Source organism: Notamacropus eugenii, chromosome 5 (genome assembly GCF_028372415.1).
Source record: "Notamacropus eugenii isolate mMacEug1 chromosome 5, mMacEug1.pri_v2, whole genome shotgun sequence".
NCBI classification, from domain to species: Eukaryota; Metazoa; Chordata; class Mammalia; order Diprotodontia; family Macropodidae; genus Notamacropus; species Notamacropus eugenii.
Window position 1 is genome coordinate 217556788 of NC_092876.1, and position 22277 is coordinate 217579064.

The following is a 22277-nucleotide window of genomic DNA, read 5'->3' on the forward strand; positions in this document are numbered from 1 at the left end:
TGGTCTTTATGTCATAGAACGTACTGTACCTTTACTTGGCATACATAGATAGAAAATAGTTTTTTTATTGTTTTTTTTTTTAAGCTGGTTCCTTGAAATTCATAAGCTTTTTTTAAAAAAGTACTTTTAGTTTATTGTGAATGACTGTTGGATAATTCTGGGAGTTTCCCATATTTGAAAACCTGATCATAGTCCATTTTCTGTTGAGACAGTAGAATCCAAAATTTAGAAGTAATGAAAAGAATGGAGAACAGAGATGTAATGTAGATCTTGTGTGTGTGTTTTTTTATTATGTTAGAAATGATCTAATAAATGAGGAAATTGTGGCAAAAAAGGTTAAAATTTAGTTTGTGGAGGAACTCCAAGTCTAGAATGCAGTATTCTTGACAGACGTGTGGATTAAGCTGATAAGGCAGAGTTAACACAGACTGAAGGTCATTAGCTTATAGTACATGAGTTGGTCAACCAAAAAACTGGTTTATTTACATAATTTTGTTTATTTTTGATGATGTAGAGACTATCCCAAATTATTTATTTTCTGGCATTTTAATGTATGAAAATTTCATTACTTAGCGTTTCAGAAGAATACAAATATTCCTTATTTGAACATTTTCTAACTGTTATAAAATATTGAAATTGAGCCTTCAGGAAATAATTATAAATTCCCGAAATTTGAATGTTCCACAGCTAAATAAAGATTAGAAAATCCAAACTTTTAAGAGCCATAAAATTAGGAAATTATAATCTAAATGAAATCTTTTAGTATTTAACTTAGTGTTCAAGTACTTTAACTAGTGAATTATACTCCTTTCCTGTGTGGCAAAATGCCCAGAGTGGAAGAGATTCCAGTATAATTATTTACTTTATTCCTCTGAAACTGAAACAGCTTAGCTAACTGCTGTGCACCTGCCTCTGCAGTGTCTCTTTTTGTTCAGTCAGTAAGTTTATTTACAATTAAATATTTCTGATTGCCACACCTCCACTGGAACGATGGAAGAGAAAGAAAGTTTATATACTACACGTAAAGAAACCAAGCCACTAACTTAGCTAAGACAAATGTAGTTGTCACTGAAAATTAAATCCAGTATATAAGTTTCAAATATTTAAAATGAGGTCAAGGTTGTGTCTTTTTTTTATTAACCTCTATTAAATTGATGTCATCATTGTGTTCAAAAGAGGCAAAATTTAGTTTCAGTGCTTTTCATTCACGGATTAATAGATTTTTAGACACATGAGATATTAGAGACCATTTAACCCAGTCTCTCCATTTTACACAGAAGGAAACTGAGGCCCAGAAAGGGAAAGCAAACTGCCCCTAGTCATGCAAGCTAAATGCACAGTTAGAAGGAAAACAAAGTTTCTTGTCTCCCATAAAAGGAGTCTTTCTTAATCATAACATGTAAAAACCTTTATTAATAGTAGTTGGAAGGTTTGAAGTGAGATATGTACCAGACTGACATGCAGTTTTGTGTTCTGTTTCATCTATGCCAACTGTTGCTTGTGTAAACCCAGAACTTTAAGATTTTTGTCCTCTTTACAGATAAGTCAGAATCATAGGGTTTACCAAGTGCTACACAAACTCATGAAAGGTCCCCCTTGTGGCTGAGGAGTGCAAGAATCCAATAGTTAAGCTACCTAAACTGGCACATTGAATTAAGTTAATAGATTAACTGGTTAACCAGCTATAAATATAAAGATCAGCCCATGTGCAATAATGTGTCAATTTGCATATAGTCTTGTGAGTAGTCAGCACTTTGTACCGTGTTACAAAGTTTTTGTAAAGTCTCAAACTCTGCCTGTTTCAGAGATATCTTTTGATTGGTATATTGTTATGCATGATTCATCTTGGGGATAATCTGCTATTTGCATTACTGTGTGCTATTTTTCAAAGTATGTTAATGTTAGTTTTTAGTAGATCTAAAGCTCTGTACTTGAACCTTTCATATGTAAGAATACTGCCTACAAACACACTTTAAAAAGTATAATGGATAAGTTTATCCTTGGCCTTTTAAGGCATTTCATTACAGGATTCCAAGCTTACTTTCTCTTTTTTTCTTCATCCATTCCTCATATATTTACTAAAGACAAATTATTTGCAGGTCTATAGGAAATGACATGACCCTGCCTTTAATTCAGTGGTTCCCAATCTTTATGTAGTGATGGGCACCCTCTCTTATTTGTTTTTATAGAAAACTTAGGTCCTCACACTTTCTTTAAAACATTATATAAAAAAATCTTGTTAGTTTGCATTTTATTCAGTTTAATTTAAAAATTTATTATAAGTTTTTAAACAACACGTGAGCAGTCCTTAGTTACACAGCAAAATTATATAACATACACTGGTATTCATTGATATCTCATAACTTTCATGACCTTAAAATTATAATAATATTAATAAGATAGGTGGGTTTACTTTGTGGCACAATTTGTCAGAACATGTAATATTGCTATTTAAAATTCTTTTTCAAATATAAATTGTGATCAGTATTTTTTCCTTTATAACAGCTACAAACTGTAAATTAAGTGGCATGATATGGTGGAAAATAAAGTAGCTCTAGAGCAGGAGAACTCAGTTTTTAAGTCCCACCTTTGGTGACTACAACTATGTTACATTTAACACGTTACTTAACCTTCCTAAGAGTTCGTGTCTACATCTGGAGATAAGAGAATTGGACTAGGTGGCCTCTGAGGTTTCTTTCAGTTATAGAGCAATGAACCTATGAAATTGCCTATCACTTTATTTAGTCACCCAGAGTTATGCATTTAAAATCAAGACAATAGAAGTTTAAGGGTTGAGCACTCATTTCAATGCACTATCACAAGATAAGGCTTTTTAGTAACTATTTTTCCATAGTAAATTGATTTCTTATACACTTCTACTTAGAGCTCTCTATTTTTTTTAGAAAATAAAAAGATAATTATTTCTCTTGATCCATCAAACAATTAATAAGTAGATCTTTACATGTTTATATTTCATTTGCACAGCAGGGAGTTTTAAAATTGGTAAACATTAAGCATGTTAATTTGCACCTAACCTTTCAAAGAGATTTCTTTTTTATGAACTTTAAAAAATAAAGATCATCATTCTTGTAACAGCTTGAAAAACCAAATGTAGTTCTTCACTGCTATTTCTTTACACAAATGATTTTGTATCCAAATTGTAAACTAATACTCACAACACCTACATTTTATCATGACATTAACTGAACTCAATCAGTGCAAATTTCAATACAATTCTCTTAGGCAATATAATTTTCATTTATTAATTTTATAGAAAAATTCTCTTGATGCATTGTTAACAGTACTGTTGCAAAGCAACAGACCTTTAATGTTATGTGCAGTGAGACTTCAATATGTGTGTGTTGGGTTGGGGTAAAATTAAATTACTCTCTATTTTTTCATCCATTTGGATTGCAAAATAGGAAGAACTTGATTTCCAAATTAACTAATCTCAGTTTTCTTCAGTTATGTCTGTATGTATAACTATTTGTAGTTTCTTGGAATATAATTTCTAAACTGCATTTTAACTATAATAATAGCTTCAGGTAGCTTCACCAGTTCTTTTGATTTACTCTCACTGATCATGTTAGTAATCTTTTTAATGTTATCTTCAAAGTTTAATTTTCAAAATACATGGTTTTGCTTTTTAAAAGAATCTAATTTTTCTGTGGAAAAATTCTGTCTTGTCAACACATCCTATATACACTTTGAAGATGTTAGTTAAATTTAATAGATTTTGTGGTCTTTGACCATTTACTTGTGAATTCCAGTGGCAAATGTATTAAATTCTGTCTTCTGGATTTAAGTTTTTTCCTCTATGTTTCTATATTCTACTTAATTTAGGCTATTGTCTTTATCAGTTTTTGCTACATCAGTGAATAAATCAGTTATGAATTTATCCATCAAGAGCAGATACTCTTTCATTTTTAAAGTAATAAAAGTTTTTAAGGCAAGTCATTTAAAATATAATTATGGAAAATTTCAAACTATAACAATTTTGAGTTATTTTTTCAGTACTTTCTTTATACTTAACCACAATATGTCATGGTAATTTTAGCTTCCTTTAACTTTGAGTTAAACTTTACATTCATTTACAGTAATCAGTCTGATGATACAACTTACCTTTCTCATATACCTAAGTTGACTGATATTGACCTCACTTGAATATAGTAACCAGTTATCATTTTGCATTATTTGTCAATTGGAACAAATAGGCTATATTAATCTCACTAATTTTTCTTTACTTCAATTTGACCATTGGGGAAAAACAACTGTATCTATGCATCAGTTTTACTTGAAAATATGTAATAATTTTGGCCATTGTTTCTGCTTTTTCACCTCTTCTCCAATGAGGTTTTATGTTCTCCAAAGGAGGATTTTATATATATATATAAATAAGATGTGTACCTTCATACTATCTTATTCAGAGTTCTCTTTCATTTGATGTGCATAGGGAAAGCTTCTGAGAGGATGTTGGCCTGAGCTAGGCATTAAGGGATAAATAAGATTTTACTAGGTCCATGAAGAGCATTCTGTGCCATGTTTATCCAGTATCACCTAAAATACTAGATCACCTTTCTACCAAACCAATAACCTCCCTTCATTCTAAATTGTTTTTAGAAGAAGTAATGCACTAAATTTTTACATATTATTAACTTGACTGTCTACTTAAAACAACTAATCTAAGGTCTCTATCCATATCACTAAGGTCAGTTAGGTGGAACAATGGATAGAGCACTAAGGAAGACTAAGTTCAGATCTAATCCTAGTCACTTAACCCTCTTTGCCTCAGTTTCCTGTCTGTAAAATGAGCTGGAGAAGGAAATGGCAAAGCACTCCAGTAACTTTGCCAAGAAGACCCCAAAAGGGGTCATGAAGAGTCAGACATGACTGAAATGACTGAACAGCAAAATCCACATTTCCACAATCAGATCTAACAAGTAGTGAAACAAAAACAAAATTTTCTAAATAGGTAAAATAAACTTAATTGAAAACAGTCTTAGAAATATACCTTCCTTTCGTATGAGAGGAAGCTTGGTATAACGGACAGAACCCTCTGTCTTTGGTTCTAACCTGGGCTCATATCCTGCCTCTTGACACTTATTCTGTCTGTGTCTTTGGCAAGCCATTTAGTCTCTCTGGATCTCAGTTTCATCATTTGTAAAATGGGGAGTGGCAGGGAGAGTGAATGGATTTAGGAATCCTGTGGCTGTTTCTGACTCTAGATGTATGACTGTGTATCCCTGAAAACGTATGTAGTATCAAATTTTTGTAAACTAGATAATGTCTTAAGTTTCTTAAGGTAAATTTTTGGGTTTTTGTTTGTTTTAGAAATGCTTTGGTAAAGAGAAAAATATTTCCTGACTGACTCTGCTACATTTCTTTACATTTTGTTTTATAAGTTCAACTTTTTGTGTATTAGGTTTCCTTAGACTATCTAATACACGTCAGGATGTTGAGGAAGAATAAAGATCATATTGTATATTTTCTGCAGTTTGCATAGTATATTAAGACAATCTTGAGGAATTCAAAGCACAGACGCCAAGAATATATAGAATTCTACAATATGGGAGGAAAATTGAAATAGACTACAGGCTTGTCTATAAACTTTTGCTTTGCTTGGGCATATAGATTCAAACTGGATTTATAATATAAGTGTAAAAACATGTTTAAGGACAAAGACATTCTCAGTTTCATTAACTTTGGATTGAAATTCCATATTTACAATTTAAAATAATAAGCCTTTTTTCATTTATTGCTAATATTTAAAACCAAACTTTTTTTTCATTTTTTTAGTTGAATAGCAACCAGTTCACAATCTCTGCTCTGTGAAATTGAGTGTTGAATCATTGTTCCCCGTTGCACATGTAAACTTGTGCTATTTAATTTAAAATGAATGGTTGCTGAATTATTAAGATTAAATGACTGGCACATTCAGCATTGAATTTCCTGTTCATTGTATTAGATTTTCTTTTCAGGATTACTTGGGTAAGAGAAGATATTGCTGAAAAGCACGCCCTTTATCTCTCATCCCAAATATTATTATATGGGTAATACATAGAATATGAGATGACCTAGTTCAACTTCATTTCTCATATAAGAATATCTCTCGATATTCCTGTCTTCTTGCTTCTGTTGAAACCCTTCTCCAATATCTCTGTGGATGGATAAATGTGAAATGGAAGATTAGAAGTTGGAAAAGTGTAAACTGAATGATAATGAGGCATCCAGCAATCAGGTGGCTTAATAACCATATTAAGAGTTTCAAGCAGTGAATTAATGTCACCCTTACGAAATGTCCCTTGTGACATGCCATAGAGATCCATCCATAGCCTTGTCAGAGGTTCATGGGATTACAGAATTAGTGCTAGAAGAGCCACAGAAGTAATCTAGTCCAGCCCCCTAATTTTATAGATGAGAGACCTGAGTCTCATAGAGGTTTAATCACTTTCCGTGTGTTACTTAGGTAGGAGTGTCAGACCTGAAATAAGAACCAAGGTCCTTTATGCTCTTTACTTTTACCACTTCATTTCAAACGGTTCTTATCTATAAATTAGTCCTGTTTGCATTTGTATGTGGAATAATAGCTCTAGGAGGGAAAGATGATATTTGATTAAGAATTAGTATCAAAAAGATTAGAACAGTGGGTTGAAACTAATAAGATTAAGTTAAGGGTAAATGAAAAGACTTACATTTAGATTTTTAAAAATCTACCTATACATTAGATAATGTGGGATAGCTGACTCGACAGCAATTCTTGGTTATTACATTTGGATTACTTTGCTCAATTGTTAACTAGGTCACTTTTTTAATAAAAAAATTCAGCACTGCCAATAAATGCACTGGAAAAAAAAAACATGCACACTACCATGGACTCCCCATCTCTAGAAAAGTAGAGGGCAGGGATGTTTTCTCCTCTTTCCTTTGAGGACAAATTTGTTTGCTATAACTTGCAGCAACACGAAGTTTCAGTGGTTGTGTATCTCTTGTTCTTTCCATTTATTTTGTTTTAATCATTGTGTATATGGTTTTCTAGGCACTGCTTAACTTTGCATCAGTTCATCTAAGTCTTTGCGTTCATCATGTTCATTGTTTCTTACAGCACAGTAATAATCCATTATATTAATGTATTACAGTGTAGCCTTAGCCTAATTGATGGGCATCTACTTTGTTTCCAGTTCTTTGCTACCACAAAAAGTATTATTATAAATATATACCAACATATTTATAATAGCACTTGTATGGTAGCAGAAAACCAGATGAACCTTTCAATGTTCTGTCCTGCATGAAAAACTTAGAAAAAAATTCATAATCACATAGCAAATGAAACAAGCAAATTAACTTTATTTTAACTAAAACGAACCTTGTTGGAATAATTTTAAAACCACAAGCACTCCAGCTCCTGTGACTGATAACAGATTGACTGTACTCTTCAATGATGTCTCTTTTTTTCACCTAATATTTGCAAGTTTGTGACTGTTTTTAACTAGGTTTTAAATGCTTCCAGATGTATTTTAGTGAATGTCAGCAAGTTGAAAAAATACTTAATGATCTATAGACCTTTAGAGTTTGCCTTTTCTATGATAGTATATATGCCTACCTATATTTGTGTTATTTCATCTGAATTTAATCTCAAGGCTGATTGTATTTTCTCTGACTTCATTTACTTACTTGACAAAAAAAACTCACAAGTATTCTTCAGATGTTCCTATTAATTTATCCTTCCAGAAAAAATTATGTTTTTGAACTGTCTGATATTTATGATTACAAATAATAATATGAAGGCTTTTTTCCCTCATCCTTTGATCTGAAAAATAATTTCCACCCAGATAATAATGCAGGAATGATATTACTACATTCCTTGGTTTCATTGGCTATCACCTTCACCGACTAGAATGATTTATGACTAAATTAAAAATCTTAAGAAAACTGATAACATCAAATTTAACTGATAACATCAAATTGCTTCAGTATAACATAGCACATCATTTTATTTCATATCTAGAAATGACACTAATAATGTAGTTTGTCCTTCAGCAAGTGGAATATTATCGAATATGACTTTTCACTAATAACTCTTTTAGCCTAAATTAATGGTTATATTTTCCTGCATTTTGACTGATCTCATGACCTGAAAAGATGTGAAATATCCCTATCTAGCCTTGCCCACCTAACTCCACTTTGGCCTCCTTTCCTAAGTCATTCTTCCCATTTGTGACCTGCACCCCAGCTTTTTGAGGTGGCTGTGGCTATGTTTCTTTCTTGATTTTACTTCTGCTACCTAATCTTACAGTCAGGTTAGTTGATCTGCTAAATTTATTGTATTACCATGCTAATGGCTGAAGACTTTCAGAAATCTTCAGATAAGTACACATTATAACAGGGGCCTTCTAAATACAATAAATATTTAAAATCTGCTCTTTCTATTGTATTTTTTTAACTTTTATAAATTAATTAATAATGCTATATAAATGAATACAAATGAGTCTAACATGAAACCCTCCCACACATGTACACACACACACACACACACGCACACACACGAAATTCAGCTCTCCAAAAATATAATATTTTAGACCATTATCACCACCACTGCCATCCCCTGTGATACTTTTCTTGTTAAACAATTTTTGGTCCTTTATTCTTACCCCTTCATTTTATGTGTAATTGTCAAAATGTAAATACTACATCACATAATTTAGCCATATAAAACAAAAAGCCTAAAAGTACTACCTAATTAAGACTAAAACTGCCCTCAAGTAAATTTATCTTTTGTCTTGAGCACTTCACATATAGATCTTCAATTAGAGCTCATTTTCTCTTATTATGTAAATAGTTCTAGTAAGCCTGTTTATATGATTTCCCAGAATAACAGCAGAAAATTGAGAAATAGATGGGCTGCTAATGGCAGCTATATTGATAGAAGTGAGGTCTATCAGCTCACCATCAATAAAGAGATAAAGAATCCAAATTCACACTTGACAAACAAATATGGAAAAATGTGATACCCTTACAGAATGTACTATAGAAGCTCTGTGCATCCCAAATCTTGAAGGCTCATGTTTTTCAAAGCCTAAATTCTGTCACAGCAAAAAGCATAATAGTTGTACACAATGCTAATCCTGACTGGCTAAAGAAAAATTAAGTTACCATTGTTTATCTTGAGAGAATGTAGGCTTTTTGAAAAAAACTTTCATTTTTGTCTTTTGAATTCCCTGGCACTTAATATGTCCTGGCTGGTTGTTGATTATACAATTTATGAAGGCTTATTCAAATAAACATAAAGTATTTTAGAAAGATTTTCCTCAGTTATGATTTTTAAAAAAGAATTGATGTTTTTAAGAGGTAAACTTTTGCCTTACCTAGAAAATTGCTGTCTAGAAAAATTCTTTCTGTGAAAGTTCTGGATAGGTGAGTTTTTATAGCCCTTTAACTTTTTAATTAACACGTTCACTTAATTACCTGCAAACCTGATAGAGCAAAAAGGAACATCCACTACAGTGTGTTTTACTGCTAAATTGCTTGTCACTCTTTCTTTCTTCCACAGCATTAAGTTTATTTTTCATCCACATCTACTGGAACCCTTCTGTTCCCAACCCCTACCTCAGTTTGGTGAGTTGAGACAATACCCTTTTCCATCAGAGCTTGCTCTAAGACTCCTCAATACATGAAAGGCATTTTAACATTCTCTGGCTTAAGATAATGTAGTATTAATTATACCTAGAGAAACTGCCCAGCTCTGAGAAGCCATTTCTTCCTTTGATGATACTGGCTCATATCCTCTTATGATCCTCAAGGAAATGGGAAAGATAGAACAGGAAGAAACATTCAAAATAATATAATCTGTATTCCCTGCACCATCATTGGCAAATGAGTATTTGATCTTAAGATTATGTGACACTTTCCTTCCATTATTCTACTTTAAGAGTTCAAAGGAAGCAAGTTTCCTAGTAACTTTATGGGATGGAGGTCCCTTGTGTTTCTAGAGTATTGTGCATATAGTAGTAGTAGTAGTAGTAGTAGTAGTAGTAGTAGTAGTAGTAGTAGCAGCAGCAGCAGTAGTGGTAGTAGTAATGGTAGAAGTAGTAGTAGTAGTAGTACTACACATCTCAGAATAGTAATTTGTTCCTAAAAAGATTTCCATGTGGTCAAGAAAAAAAGTTGTCCTTTTAATATTAGAGTCTAAATGCCTTATACAATGCATTGCCTTGTGGATTTTCAACAAATAGCTAATAACTTTCTGAAATGCAGTTTTTGGAGAAGTTTCTAAATTTATTTTATATTTCTGGCAGGTATTCTCTGCCCTTTGTGGTTGAGTGCATGCAGTTACTCTTTAAACAAAGACCACTTTACTTTTTACCCACATTTATAGTATTGATTTATTTCAACTGAATGTATACCTTGTTGGAGAAAAAATACAACTGTCAGAAAGTTAAAAGACTTCCTTATGGGAACTAAGAGCATAGAATAGAAATCATGTTATACTCATAGATGCCTTGTGCATAATAAATGCTTGATTTTCTTTTTGTTAATTTAAAACAGAAAAGAACTCCAGGTAATAGAACCTCAGATTTAGAAGGTATCTTACATTTCAGTTCAGTAATCTAATTCTTGCTTCATATTTTTTCTTCCTGTTTTTAGAAGTTTGGACTCTTCACTTAAATAACAGATTTTTTGTTTTTATTAACCTAAACTTATTTTCAAATTGTTGATCATTTGAATATCAATATGTCAGAATTTTTAAATGGACTGCTACTTAAAACCAAATGGATAACTGCCCTATACCTAAGCAGTGTTTGACAGTGATATTTGCTCTTTCTAAATGGTTTTTTTTTTTTGGTATCTGAATTTTTGCTAATTCGTTTGCTGTAGGATGGTGCTTTAGAAATGCACAAATTAACATTCCTAGTGCAAATCTGTATTTTTTTTTAATGTTAAGGACTAATATTTAATTAATGCTTCATATAGGAAAATTTCAGTGCCTAGTTTTTGAAGATACGTACCCAAAACTCACTTAGAGAGAAAGCTCAAGCAAAAGCTTCCTTACCTAAATGGAGTAACATTCTGTCCTTGGGATTCCCTAGTTAACCTAAAACTGGAATGATCTAATAAATGTTAATTGAAAAGTGGATGGTTATATTGCCCCCAGAATTGACCTTGAATCTGAAATAGCAGAGAATGGGGCACAACATGGTACATTTACATGGTACATTTACTTGTTTAAATTTTTATGGCTACATTGCATTTTTTTAATCAAGTTAATTTCAACTTAGTTTTCTTTTTAAAAGAATTTTGTTTATAGCTTAGATTTATATTCTACCTTCTCTTCTACATAAAATTATCCTTACACGATGAAGGAAAGAGGAGGGAGAGAATGTAGTGCAAAAGTAACCACCTCATCAACCAAGTCTGACATTTTTGCAGTCTTCCACAGCTATAGTCTGAGACCTCTGCACAATGGAAGGGTGATACTTTTTCTCTTTTATGAAGCTAAACTTAATTACTTTTATTACAAAACTTTCTATTTCATTTTTGTTTTTATTATTTTTGAGTTTTGGGGAGAGGGAGAGCTCTTCACATTAACATTATTATCACTATGCATGTTTTCATGGCTTTTCTTCACTTTCTATCAGTTCATGCAAGTCTTTCCGTGCTTCTCTATATTTTTCATTCTCATTACAACAGTAATATTCCATTATATTGAGGTACCACAATTTCCTTAGCCTTTCTCCATTTGATGAACATCTACTTTGTATCTAGTTCTTTATACTACACAAAAATGCTGTTTTAAATATTGTGATCTCTACAGACATTCTTTTTCTTTTTGTTTTCATGGGGGTAGCAGTGGAATTTCTGAGTTTAAAAGTATGGATATTTTAGTCACTTTGTTTCTTTAATTCCAAATTGCTTTCCCTAATGGTTGGACTAATTCAGAACTCCACCACCTACGTTATTAGGGTGCTTCTCTTTCATCTGGCCCTCCAGCATTGACTAATTGCTATCTTTTATCATTCTTTCCAAGTTGATTTCCATTACAACATTTCTGAAAAATCTAAACCAAAAGAATTTTTGTAGTTTTGGAGAGATAATGTTTCCTTACTGAATGTATGTTGATGAAGTATCATGAAGAACATAATTAAGATTTGATCACTGTCTTACAATCCTAAGATTTTCAGTCAAAAAATATTTTCTTACAATAAATGGGATTTGTAAGAAAGTTTCTGCACATGACTTTATGGGATAATTGTGCATTTTCTGAGGCTTTCAGTTAGCATAACTCTGAACTCAAAAAAATACTGACCAATTTTTTTAAAAATTGAAATTTCTGAATTATTTTATACTTTACAAAATAGCAACAAAACTTGCTAAATAATTTAGTCCAGAGTGAATAATTAGTGTTGCTATGAGAATCCAAATGTTTCCATTTCTTTACTTTTATCTATGTTTGGAAAGATGATTGCTGCAGTACTCTAAAGTTGTGTGTGTGTTTATGTGTATGTTTATAAAATTTAGTTAGATGTATCAGGAAAAGGAAGCTAGCTGCATGGATTTGTAGAAAATCGATTTTTTTTTCCCACTAACTTTTTCATAAAAATTTCCCCTAATGCTGTACAGTATTTTAAAAACAAATTTCCCTTTATAAATTGAACTAAAAACCTTTGGATTTTAATTTTTCCCCACTAAATTTAATTATTCTAAATGTTTTTTTTACCTTAAAAGTCCCAGATATCTCAAATTTCTACATTTTACTCTTTAGTGTCTCACTTAGAAGTTTGATCATCTGATTTTTATAGCTCATAAGAGATTACCATTTAACAGTTCAATTCAGCAAAAGTTTCAAAATATCTAACTGTACCACGGCACATGCTAAGTTCTGGATATACAAAAATCTGATAAGGTAAGATAGTCCTTGCACACAGGACCTTACATTCAGCTGAAAACAGCAAGTTTTAGGGGATGAAGACTTGGCTAAAAGAAACAGATACAGGGATGGCCAGCTGTCTGACGTAAAAGAACGAGACATAAATTACTAAATGAACATAATATTCTTTTTACCGTCTAGTTCAATAGAGATTTTCATAAAAGAGATAGCCATCATGTAAAGTGTTATGTTCAGTTGCTTCTGTTTCAGAAATCATGGAAATGTAAAATACAATATAGGAAGAATTCCATCAAAAGTGCTTCTAATGAAAAAAAACTGGGGTGAGTTTTAATTATATAGTAAAGTCAGCTATTTGGAATACTTTATCTCCTGGAGCACCAGAAAATACAAGGATTTAGCGTACTAGGTGGTAGAAGAGAATGATGAAATTGGTATATATTCTTCATTAAATTTATTTAAAAAGTTCAAAATTTACGATTGGACTTAATTTGAAAGGCAAGAGAAGTTGTAGCTGTTAAATATCATAGTTTGTTGAAGCACTATGTACAGTTGAAGATAGAGCTTGGAAGAGCTAATCCATGTATCCATGTTCTAATCTTTGCTCAGTCAATCAATAAGCATTTTGTTAAGTGTTTGCTATATGTCAAGTAATGTGCTCTGTCCTGGAGATGCAGAGACAAAACATGTCTTCCCCTTTTTCTAAAGGAGGGACATATCATGAGAGACGTACGTATGTAAATATACACAGAATAAATGCATACATATGAATTTGGAAGCATCTTTTAACTACTGTCAACTTGCCTTTATCTTTTGGGAGGTAATAATTTCTGCTATATCTATCTCATGGAGTTGTTGAAACTCTAATGAAATAATCAATGAGAAAGCTCTGTGGAAACTATAACAAACAATCCTAGATATTTTAAGTTGCATACTAGGAAATACAGATGTCATCCTTATAACTGAGTTCTTCCTCTCAGATTTTCATATTCATAATCTGTACATAAAGGAGCAGCAAACTTTGGATAAGTTCAATGGGAAAAGTACTTGAGAAATATTAAATTGATAGATAGTTAATGTTAATGTCTCCATATGTCAAATCCCAGAGTTGTTCTTTTTTCTGTTCTATACAAGCAATTAATTCTCTCATTTTGGCACTGTCAAATGATTCAACATCAAGAACAGAGCCAAAATGGTGGAGAAAAGGCAGAGATTTGGCTGAGCTCTCTCCAAAACTCTTCCAAACAACTTTCAGTTATTCCCCAAAACAAATTCTAGAGCAGCAGAACCCATAAAAGGACAGGGTAAAACATTTTCCAGTCCAAGACAATTTTGAAGGTCAGTAGGAAAGATCTGTTGCACCTGCACCAATGTGAGAGTGGTGCACAGTCCAGCCCAGGCCAAACCCCAGCAATAAGCCTTGAGGCTGACTAAATCAGTGGCTGCAGTGATGGTTTCCAAACCTCTGAGATCACAGACAGGCAAGGGGATCAGACAACTGGTCAGAAGGAGATTATAGGGGTGGGTCCCTTTGCTAGCACTGAGGTCAGCATTCTGTTGCATTAACCATTTTTGAATCCAAGGCAAGAAGGAACACTAGCACACCAAAGTTTGTGGTAGCAGGAGAGCTGGGACCCAGATCCAGGACAGAAAAGAATGCTTGTGGTCATTCACAGATTAGAACAGAGGCCATAGATCATACCACCTAGGAAATAGCAAAAACTTACAGAATTATCTCTGAAAGCAACCTAAAAAAAACCCTGAAGCTCTCCATTCCAGAAGCAGAGCCCCACTTTAACAGAGAATTAAAAATCAAGAAATAGACTGGGAAAATGAACAAGGAGCCAGAAAAGATCCTGTTGAAAGTTACTATGGTGACAGAGACGATCAAAACACAAAAACAGAAGACTCCTACATACAAAGCTTCAAAGAAAAATATGAATGTCTCAGGCCATGTAAAAAGCTCAGAAAGGATTTTTAAAATCAAATAAGAGAGGTAGAGGAAAAATTGGGAAGAGAAATATGAAAGTGATGCAAGAAAATCATGAAAAAAAGTCAGTAGCTTGGTAAAGAAAACAAAAAAATACTTAAGAGAGTAACACCTTAAAAAACAGAGTAAGCTAACTGGTAAAACAAGGCATAAAAACCCAATAAAGGGAAAAATGCCTTGAAAAACAAAACTAGCCAAAAGGAAAAAGATATACAAAAAAATCAGTGAAGAAGAGAGCTTCCTAAAAAGTAGAAATGGCCAAATAGGAAAGGAAGCACAAAGGTTCACTGAAGATAATAATTTCTTAAAAATTAGAATCGGGCAAGTGAAAGCTAATGACTTTATGAGACATCAAGGAACAATCAAAGAGAATCAAAAGAATGAAAAAATAAACGGTGTGAAATATCTCATTGAAAAACAACTGAATTTGGAAAACAGATCCAAGAGAGAGAATTTTAAAATTCTTGGACTATGTGAAATAGGGTCTAAATATCATCTTTCAAGAAATTATGAAGGAAAACTGCCTGATATTCTAAAACCCGAGGGTAAAATAGAAATGGAAAGAATCCAGTGATCACCTCCTGAAAGAGATTCCCAAAAGGAAAACTCCCAGGAATATTAAGGCCAGATTCTAGACCTCTAAGATTAAGGAGAAAATATTGCAAGCAGCCAAAAAGAAACAATTCAGATGTCCTGAAACCATAGGCAGGATGACACAAGATTTAGCAGTAAAATACATTTAAGGATCACTACATTTAAGGATCCAAATGTGCTGGAATAAAGAGCTAGGATTATATCCAAGAATCACCCACCCAGCAAAGCTGAGTATAATCTTTTTTAGGGAAAATTAACACTCAGGGAAACAGAGGACTTTCAGGCATTTCTGATTGAAAGACCAGAGCTGAATAGAAATTTTGACTTTCAAATATGACTCAAGAGAACTATAGAAAGGTAAACAGGAAAGAGAAATCATAAGGGTCTCAGTAAAGTTTAAACTGTTTAAGAAGGAATATACGTAGACAGAAGGCTTAGGTGTGAGTTCAGTTGATTATCTTTAAAAAATTAAGGGGTAAGAAAGAGGAATGCACTAGGAGAAGGGGAAAGTAGAATGGGGTAAATTATCTGACATTATAGAGGCACAGAAGAGCTTTTACAAAGGAGAGGAAGATGGGGGAGGTAGAGAGCATATGAATCTTACTGTTATCAGAATTGGCTCAAAGAGGGAATGACATATACCCTCAGTTGAGTGTAGAAATCTATCATACCCTACAGGAAAGTAGGAGGAACAGAAAGGGGGAGGGTCTAATAGAAGGGAAAGGTTGATTGGGAAAGGTAAAAGTCAGAAGCAAACCACTTTTGAGAATGAATAGGGTAAAAGGAGTGAGAGTAGGATAAATGAGGAAAATAGGAGGAAGGGAAATACATAGTAATCATAACTGTGAAAAAAAATTTTACAGCAAGTTTTTATGACAGAACTAATTTCTCAAAAACATAGAGAACTGAGTCAGTTTTATAAAAAATAAGAGCCATTTCTCTATTGATAAATGGTCAAAGGATATGAACAGGCAATTTTCAGAGGAATTAATCAGTTATCTATAGTCAGATTAAAAAATGCTCTAAATCACCATCAATCAGAGAAAAGCAAATTAAAACAACTCCCAAGTTATCACCTCACACTAATCAGATTGGCTAATATGACAGAAAAGAAGCGACATTAACATCTGCTTTGGTAAACAGCAAAGAGAAGTCATAAGGGACTTACTAAAGTTGAACTGTTTACATTCTTACATGGAAAAACAATTTTGTAACTCTTGAAACTTTTCAGTATCTGGGTAGTGGGTAGGATTACACACACACACACATACAGACAGAGAGCGCAGAGTGAATTGAATAGGATGGGATCATATCTTAAAAAAATGAAATTAAGCGGTGAGAGAGAAATATATTGGGAGGAGAAAGGGAGAAATGAAATGGGGCAAATTATCTCTCATAAAAGAGGCAAGCATAAGACTTTTTAGTGGAGGGGAAAAGAGGAGAGGTGAGATAAAAACATGAAGTTTACTCTCATCACATTCCACTAAAGGAAGGAATAAAATGCACACTCATTTTGGTATGAAAACCTATCTTACAATACAGGAAAGTGGGGGAGAAGGGGATAAGCAGGGTGGGGGGGATGATGGAAGGGAGGGCAGTGGGAGGAGGGAGCAATTTGAAGTCAACACTCTTGGGGAGGGACAGGATCAAAAGAGAGAATAGAAGCAATGAGGGGCAGGATAGGATGGAGGGAAATACAGTTAGTCTTACACAACACGACTATTATGGAAATCATTTGCAAAACTACACAGATATGGCTTACATTGAATTGCTTGCCTTCCAAAGGGAATGGGTGGGGAGGGAGGGATGAAGAGATGTTGGAACTCAAAGTTTTAGGAACAACTGCTGAATATTGTTCTTGCATACAACTAGGAAATAAGAAATACAGGCAATGGGGTATAGAAAGTTATCTGGCCCTACAGGACAAAAGAGAAGATGGGGACAAGGGAAGGGAGGGATGATAGAAGAGAGGGCAGATTGGTGATAGGGGCAATTAGAATGCTCGGTGTTTTGGGGTGGGGGGAGGGGACAAATGGGGAGAAAATTTGGAACCCAAAATTTTGTGAAAATGAATGTTAAAAGTTAAATAGATAAACTTAAATTTTAAAAAAAACATCTGCTTTGCTACTGCACCCTAGGGGTCATGTGACTTTCTGAATGGTCACTGAAATCTTCCACATGTATTTTCTACTTTACTAGAATATGAGGTCCTTAAGAGTACAGACTGTCTTTGCTATTTCCACCCTAGCACTTAGCACAGTATTTCACACTTAATATGCCCTTATTAAATGTTTTATTAATTCATTCACCTATTTTTACTCCCTTATTCCACAACTTCCTCCTTTACCCATCACCCCAAACATTCCTTAGGCTTCTCGATTAGTGTGGTAGCATTGTCATTAGTGAGAAGAGATAGATACCAGAGTTGTTATGGACATAGAAATAGCAAAATTTCTCATGATTGGATATGTGAAAAGAATGAGTAGTCAAGAGTAGTGATGAGATTAGCTGGAAGAATAGTGGACTTTTTGATTTTGGCATTGTAATGAAGTTTTAGGGTTACAGAAAAAAAGGCAAAAGACATTTCTTGCCCTCATGGAACTCACAGTCTAGTTGGAAAAAAATATTCAAGGAACTCTATACAAACAAGCTATACACAGGATAATTAGAAATAATCAACGGAGATGATACTAGAATTGGTTGGTTGTTGTCCTTCTTTCTCGAAGAGGACCAAAATGACATCACCATTGTAAAGTGAAATTTCAGCGTGTCCGACTGTGGCTGATCAGACTTATATGAGCTCTGTGCTCTACCACAGGTTGGGCACAGATAGTTCATATGAATATTTGGGGTGGTTATTCCAAATTTGTGCATGTGACATTTAATTTGTGCTGTCTCAATTTGGCTTTGATCGTACAGCACAGCACCCTTTCTGATGTGGGCACACTGTGCTAAGCAGTCCTGTGCCACTTTCTCACATGTTGCACAGTCAAATCCAAAGTTCTTGAGAGAGACCTTGAGAGTATTCTTGTGTCACTTCTGACCACCCTGTCATCGCCTGCCCCATGCAAGTTCTCCACAAAATAGTCTTTTCGGCAACCATACATTTTTTGCATTTGAACATTGTGGCCAGTCCATCGGAATTGCGCATTCTGAAGCATAGTTTGAATACTTGCCAGTTGAGCTCCAGCAAGGACTTCAGTGTCTGTTAACTTATCCTACCAGGTGATCCTCAGAATCTTCCTAAGACAGTTCAAAGGGAAACAATTCGGTTTCCTGGCATGGTGCTGGTGGACTGTCCATGTTTCACAGGCATACAACAATGAGATCAGCACAACAACTCTGTAGACCTTCAGTTTGGTAATCAGTCTAATACCTCTTCTCTCCCAAACTTTTCTTCAGAGCCTCCCAAACTCTGAGCTAGCTCTGGCAATGTGTGCATCAACCTCATTGTCAATGTGTATATCCCTAGAAAGTACACTACAAGGTAAGTAAACTTTTCCGTAGCATTCAAAACTTCTCCATCTGTTGTAAGCAATGGTTCCACATATTAAGGGTGTGGTGGTGGCTGATGGAGCACATATGTTTTCTTGGTGTTAATTATTAGTCCAAAATTAGCACAGGCAGCAGAGAATTGATCCATCCTTTGTTGCATCTCAGCTTCAGAGGCTTCATTGAGTGCACAATCATCTGCAAACAGAAAATCATGTATCACCACTCTCTCCACTTTGGTCTGGTCTTGTAGCCTTTTCAAATTGAAGAACTTACCATCAGTACAGTAGCTGACCTTGAAAACATACTCATCCTCATTGAAAGCATTTGACAACATGGCTGAAAACATCATGCTAAAAAGCATGAGAGCAAGCACAGAACCTTGTTTCACTCCATTGGTGACTGAAAAGGCATGAGAGCATTGTCCACTATCCAGAACCCAGACAAACATGCCATCATGAAATTGCTGTACAATATTGATGAACTTCTCCGAGCAACCAAATTTTGACATAATTTTCCATAAGCCCTCACAACTAACAGTGTCAGAGGCCTTGGTCTGATCTGCAAACGTTGTGTACAGACCTCTGTTCTGCTCCTGGCATTTCTTCTGGTGTTGTTGGGCAGCAAACACCATATCAACTGTTCCTCAGCCCTTTGTGAAGCCACACTAGCTGTCAGGTATATGACCATCTTCCAGGTGAAGGATCAGCCTGTTAAGGAGAAATCTATCAAGAATTTTGCCAGCAATGACTACGAGAGAGATTCCCCTGCAATTGTTGCAGGACAATCTATTCCCTTTACCTTTATAGAGATGGACAATGGAGGCGTCCTTGAACTCCTGGGGGATATCCTCCTCTTGCCATATAACCTGGAAAATTTCAGTCAGGTTTTGGGTGAGCAATGGTCGCCCTACCTTGTAAATCTCAGCTGGAATAGAATCAGCACCAGGTGCCTTGCCTCATGAAAGGAGCCTAGTGGCCCTCAAAAACCTCTTCTTCACTTGGAAGTTCAACTAAGAAGTGATTGACTTAAACCTGAGGTAAACAGTCAGTGGCCTCAGCATTGATTGATGATAGTCTGTTGAGAGCACTGTTGAAGTATTCAACCCCTCTCTAGGATCATGTCCTTATCACTAATCAATGTAGCTCCATCAGCACTGAGCAGTTGTGATGCACAATAGGTTTTTGGTCCATAAATAGCTTTCAGGGAATCATAAAAGTGCTTTGGATTGTTACTATCAGCATAAAACTGAATTTCATCTGCCTTCTTACTGAGCCAGGAATCCTGCATCTCTCTCAACTTTGCTTATACTGTGCTTTTGATGGAGTTAAATGCTGCCTTCTTAGAGGCGGATGAACTATCTTGCTGGTAAATCCTGTGGAGTTCTTGTTTTTCATTTAGCAGCTTCTGAATTTCCCCATCATTTTCATCAAACCAGTCTCAGTGTTTGCGATTATTCTGACCCAGATGAGCAAATGCAGTGCTTTACACCAAATCTCTGAAAGCTGCCCATTCCTTTTCTGCTCCACTGTTGCCAACTGTGTGTTGGCTCAACTTTGTCTCCAAGTTAGCATCAAACTGTTCACTCTCGAAGAAGAGGTCTAATTTGTTGCATTAATTCTTCTGGTAGTTATTTTGCCTTGGGGAGGGTGGCACTTTTGATGAATGAGTTTATTTAGCTTGGAAAGAATAAGTTTATGATAAGTCCAGCACTCTGCACCACACATTGCCTTTGTCATTCTCACATCTTGTGTGTCTCTTCTTACAGTCACATAGTCTGTTAGATGCCAATATTTGCTGCAAGGGTGCATCTGTGAAGTTTTATTGCATATAGGTAAATGGAAAACAGTGTTAGTGATGAGGTCATGTGATGCACAAGTCTTCACCAGTAAATGACTGCTAGAATTAATAGGAATTGGGAAAGACTTTTGTAGAAAGTGGAATTTGAGCTGATACTTGAAGGAAAACAAGGAAGTCATTCTGTGCAGGAAAGAAACAGGGAAAATGCCTTGTAGTCAGGATTTGTAGTGTCACCAGTGTCACTGGGTAGAAGAGACCATGGGGAATATCATTATATGTAAGAAGACTGTAAAGGTTGGTTTTGAATAACAAACTGAGGATTTTGTATTTGATTCTGGAGATAATGATAGGGAGTTAGTGCAGTTTATCATGGAAGAAGGTGACATAGTTGATGAAGAAGGTGCTTTGTGAAAATCACTTTAGTGGCTTCTTGTCTGAGAAGTGATGTCATAATCTTTCCTTGAAGACCTCCCCACCAATTCCAGGGACAGCCTTTTCTATTTTGTGGCTAGTTCTGATTGTTGCAATGTGTTTTCCTTGCAACACAACTAAATTATCTCTTTACTGCATCTCCTTGGTGTTCTTAGTTTTGCCTCAGAGAAACTACCTGTTACCTATTTAACCCTCATTTTCTTGAATGTAAATACATTCAAGTCACTTTCTTCCCTAAGTTTCCAGGTAAAACATTCTCAGAATTCTTTGACATCTTTCCATATGGCATGAATGGAAAGCCTTTCTTCATTCTGGCTGTTCTCTTCAGGTTCTTAAGTTTATCAATGTCTTTCCTAAAATGTAGGACAAGGAACTTTTGAATACTTCAGATATAGTCTGATGAAGACAGAATATAGTAGGACTAGAATCTTTCTAGTCAGTCAATCAGTAACCTTCTCTTAAACACCTGTTAACTGAGCAGCTAGGTAGTACAGTGGATATAGCACTGAGCCTGGAGTCAGATTGATCTGGGTTCAAATTGACCTCATTTAGTGTACAGTAGGAACTTAGTAAGGTACAACTATATGGCACAGTGGATAGAGTGCCAGGTCTAGACTCAGGAATAATTACCTTTCTCAAACACGTCTTAGTTATGTGACCCTGGTAAGTCACTTTAACCCTGTTTGCCTCAATTTCCTCATCTGTAAAATGAGCTAGAGAAGGAAATGGCAAACCACTCCACAGTCTTTGCCAAGGAAACCCCAAATGGAAACCCAAAGAGTTGGACATGACTACACAATAACAACAAAGAATGTATGCTAAATGCTGGGTATACAAAAAAAAGGCAAGAATTATACCCTCTCGAGGAGCTCGCAGTCTAATAGAAGACAACCTGCATGTAACTATGTACAAACAAGATGTAGTTGGTTCTAGTCAGTAGAGTAATGAAGTCCAAGATTACATTAGCTTTCTTGGCTGCCACTAGAAGTGTTGACTCAAACCAAGCTTTCTATGTACAAAAATCCCGAGATCTTATTCATGTTTTTATTATTTGTATGTGTGTACATATATACATAAGTGTGTGTATGT

The 22277-nt window shown here is 34.6% G+C and overlaps 1 protein-coding gene across 11 annotated transcripts in view; it reads left to right on the forward strand.

Moving 5' to 3' along the window:
- PKP4 (plakophilin 4) overlaps positions 1-22277 on the forward strand; it is a 256480-nt gene that overhangs the window by 119266 nt on the left and 114937 nt on the right. For 3 of the 11 annotated variants that reach the window (XM_072612048.1, XM_072612050.1, XM_072612051.1), the window contains one exon: positions 9548-9612. The exons of 7 other annotated variants lie outside the window; for them this stretch is intronic. The gene's annotated coding sequence lies outside the window, so the exon portion shown is untranslated. Of the gene's footprint in view, positions 1-9547; positions 9613-18930; positions 18952-22277 lie in introns of those variants that run through there. One more of the 11 variants, XM_072612049.1, reaches the window with a different exon arrangement.